Source organism: Sinocyclocheilus grahami, unplaced genomic scaffold (assembly GCF_001515645.1).
Source record: "Sinocyclocheilus grahami isolate Dianchi unplaced genomic scaffold, SAMN03320097.WGS_v1.1 scaffold506.1, whole genome shotgun sequence".
NCBI lineage: Eukaryota > Metazoa > Chordata > Actinopteri > Cypriniformes > Cyprinidae > Sinocyclocheilus > Sinocyclocheilus grahami.
In genome coordinates, this window is record NW_015505685.1 from 338,524 (window position 1) to 343,016 (window position 4,493).

Below are 4,493 nucleotides of genomic sequence, written 5' to 3' on the forward strand. Positions count from 1 at the left end.
AAAGACAAAGACCCCATTTAGCAGGAAGAGCTCTGCAGTGCTGAAAAATCTAGATGCTGAAAATTAACATCCTTAATTCTGTGAACATGCATCAAACATTAATAGACTTCTGACACCTGTACTAATATAACATAAGCATAACACAGCACTATACAGACCAGCATTCACAAAATAAAAAGATAAAAATTTAACTGTTTCTTTCTTCAAGAAACATAAATGTAAATACATATTAGGGGTGTAATGATAAATCAGTATTGATCAATGCTTTAATCAAATTATTAACAATATTATGTATCAATGCAACATGTGAAAAAATTATATACATTATCTTTTTTAAGATGCTCTTCTTTTAACACTCTCATGTTAGCCACATCTGCACACAATTTCAGTCAACCATTCTACATTATTTCACTAGTCACCATTCTACAATTTTTTAATATTTGATTTGAAGATTTAACAACTTTTTTTTCCTATATAAATGTTTTTTTTATTATTTATTTTATTTTTTTTATTTTTTTTGTAAAAACATCTGGTGTTGTTTTTGTATGTCCAAATGGAGATGACAAATTTGCACATTTTAGAATGCACAGAAGACTGAAAGACTTTCTTGACTTTTGTGAAGCCAATCAGATGATTGATGATCTTATTTGTGACTTTATTTATTTATTTATTTATTTATTTAACTAAATTGTATTTTTTTGTTGTGGATGTTTCAATTGGGATACAGGATTTGTTCAATTAAATGTTGAGTAGTGAAAAGGGAGTAGTGGGAACCTTGGGCACATAGCCGGGCCGGGGCCGGGGCCTCAGGGTTACCTGGGAGTCGGCCGGCCTGAACTCTAGGCACGAATCGTCGACAGAAAACACGTGCAGGTCCCCTACCCTCTTGATGGAGGTCAGTGCAAGCAGGAGCAGAGATTTCATTGACAGAAACTTCAGCTCGATTGTCTGCAAAGGCTCAAATGGGCCCTGCTGTAGTGCTGTGAGCACTAGAGTCAGGTTCCAAGAGGGTATAGAGGGGGGTCGTGGAGGATTTAGCCTTCTTGCTCCCCCTAAGGAACCTGATGATCAAGTCATGCTTCCCCAGTGGCTTCCCTTCTACGGCCATGGTTAGCAGCGATTGCAGCGACATAGTCTTTGAGGGTGGAGGGAGACAGCCCTCGCTCCAACCCTTGCTGCAAATAGGACAGCACGACTCTGATCGGGCATCTTCGGGGGTCTTCTTGGTGAGAAGAACACCACTCAACGAACAGGTTCCACTTCAAAGTGTAAGCGTGTCTCGTAGACGGTGCTCTCGCTGAAGTGATGGTGTCAACTACCTCTTGGGGTAGGTCACCTAGAACCTCTGCGTCCCGTCCAGGGACCAGACATGAAGTTTCCAGAGGTCTGGATGTGGGTGCCAAGGCCGAGGAGGGGAGGGGCTGTCACGAGGAGCATTAGTTCCGGGAACCAGGTCCGGGTGGGCCAATAGGGCGCCACTAACAGGACATGCTCCTCATCCTCCCTGACCTTGCACAGTGTCTGTGCAAGAAGGCTCACTGGGGGAAACGCATACTTGCGAAGGCCCCGCGGCCAGCTGTGTGCCAGTGCATCCGAGCCGAGTGTTCCCTCGGTCAGGGAGTAGAACAACTGGCAGTGAGAGGTTTCTGGAGAGGCAAACAGGTCTACCTTAGTGGCTCCGAAACGTCTCCAAATCAGCTAGACCGTCTGGGTATGGAGTCGCCATTCTCCCGGGAGCGCAGCTCGAGACAGTTCGTCGGCTGCCCGGTTGAGCAGCCTCAGAAATGTGAACAGCACGAAGCGACCTCAGATGCTTCGGACTCCAAAGGAGTAGGTGGTGGGCGAGTTGCGACATGCGACGGGAGCGCAGACCACCTTGACGGTTGATGTACGCAACGGTCGCAGTGTTGTCCGTGTGGACTAGTACATGCTTGCCTCATAAGCACCCATTGAGACGGATCAAGGCAAGGTGCACTGCCAGCAACTCGAGGAAGTTGATGTGCCAATGCAGTTGGGGCCCCGTCCAAACCCCTGACACTGCAAGCCCGTTGTACGTGGCCCCCCAGCCGGTGGTTGAGGCATCCGTGTGAACCACAGCATGCCTGGAGACCTGGTCTAGGGGCACTCCTGCCCAGAGAAATACAAGGTCTGACCACGGGGTGAGGGTTTGGTGGCAGGGCGGTGTAACTTGGACCCGGTGAGTGCCGCGTTGCCACGCCCACCTCGGGACTCGGCCATGGAGCCAGTGCTGAAGCGGTCTCCCGGGAGCCTCTGAAATTGTTTCAGTGGGACCGCAATCCTGCTCAACAGCAGTTCAACACAGACTGAGCACGTTCCTGCATGAGGCGTGCTGTCTGTTCGACCGAGTCCAACTCCATACCGAGAAAAGAGATCCTCTGCATCGGGGAGAGTTTGCTCTTTTCCTAGTTGACCCGAAGGCCCAACTGGCACGAGAGCACCAAGTCCCTGTGTTCGCACAACTGATCCTGAGACTAATATGAGCCAGTCGTCGAGGTAGTTGAGAATGGAGAACAAGGGATGCCTCCGCAACTTACATGAAGACCCGGGGCGACAGGGACAGCCCAGAGGGCAGGACCTCGTACTGATATGCTCATCCTTCGGACGCGAACCGCAGCAATGGTCTGTGGTGTGGAAGGGTCGACACATGAAGTACTCGTCCTTCAGGTCGATCACTGCAAACCAATCTCGGGGACAGATGCACCTGAATATGCGTTCCTGCGTCAACATCTTGAACGGTAACCGGTGAAGGATCCGGTTCAAGACCCACCGGCTTTCTTGGGTACAATGAAGTAGGGGCTGTAAAACCCTGTCTTCATATAGGCTGGAGGGACCGGCTCTATCGCATCCTTCGCCAGTAGGACTGCGATCTCTGCACGCAAGACAGGGGCATCTGCTGCTTTCACTGAAGTAAAGTGGATGCCCCTGAACTTGGGAGGGCGCCAGGCGAACTGAATAGCATAGCCGAGCCTGATGGTTCGAAGAAGCCATCGAGACGGGCTGGGTAGCGCTAGCCAGGCTGCCAGATGCCGCGCAAGTGGCAGCAATGGAACTACAGGCGTACCCGCAGTGGGGCAGTGAGGAAGAACGCAGGGACCCGGCCCGGGCATCTCGTAGCCGGTCCGAGGCGGGGTCTGAGTGTGTGTAACACTGAACTGCGTTTGAGCAGAGTGTGCGTGGGTAGTCCGTTGGTTCGTCCTCCCGATCCGCCCACTGCTGCTCACTGTGGGGACCCAGAGATAGAGGAAATTGCTCTTGTCGAGTATTTGGGTACCAGCGACTGAGAGGTCAGTGGCGAAAAAAAACTACAGATTCTCCCCCCGGCCCTCCTCCGGGGGAGGGAATGGTGCATTCACCATCTCCCGAAGAGCAGGACCCTCACCCTCTGGCTTGCCCGTCTCAGGGCCTCTTGCTCTTTCACTTGCCACCAGGTTTGGCGGGGGCCTGGACAGGCGGGGTGGCTGCCCTGCGACCGGCTCCACGGTGCAGCTTTGCTGGAGGCCGCGGGAGTGGTGGCAGGGGGCCGCCCTCGGCAACGGCAGCAGCTGCACACCGGGACAGGATGTACCTGATGGCCTCAGCCTGCTTTTGGGCAGCGGAGAACTGCTGGGCAAAGGGGGCGGGGGCGTTCAAAAATTGTGTCTTGTCCGTCTCGCGCATGTCAGCTAGAAATGGCGCTCCTGGACCACCATAGTGGACATCGCACAACCCAGAGACCGACAACAACGCCGTAGCGTATAAGGCAGAGGCAGCTTCTCCACAGGCCGTATAAGCATTGCTGGCCAGTCGAGTACCTACAGACCTGGGAGGGGAGGCACAGTTCTCCCTGCCGGGTGGAGGCGGTAATAGGACACAACTGCATCGCAACCGACCGCTCCACCGGGGGGACCCTTGTAACCCCCTAGCTCCACCACCGTCGAGGGTGGTGAGGGAGGAGGAACCAGCAGATCGGTTTCCGGCAGTAAAAGGTGCCGTCCACGACCTGGTGAGCTCCTCATGCACCTCCGGGAAGAGAGGCGGGGCGCTGAGTACCAGCGCGGACCACCCCAAGAACCAATCGTGCAACCTTGAGGGCTCGGGACACGGTGGAAGTCTCCTATCGGGCCCTACCCCCACGGTGGCCCGGGAAAGCATAGCCGTTATTTCCGGATCCGATTCAAGCATTACTACAGTCCCGGAGGACAGCAGTGGAGCTGAACCTTCCTCTCCAGAAGGCTCTGGCTCATCCTCCGATGCAGAGATCGACATCTGGTCGTTGGGAGGAGCGCCAAATGATACAGCTGGTACGCTCCTTGTAGAGGGCCCAGCACGTTCCATTGGCAGCTCAACTGGTTGCGGAGTGCAAGAGGAGCGATGGTCCCCCGAGGATCTGGTCCCTGTAGGGTTTGCCACCACTGTTACCCTCAGACTGCCCGTGCTACTGCATGAAGTAGCCCCCGCCTGACTGCCGCCATGACGAGAACTAGATCGAGGCA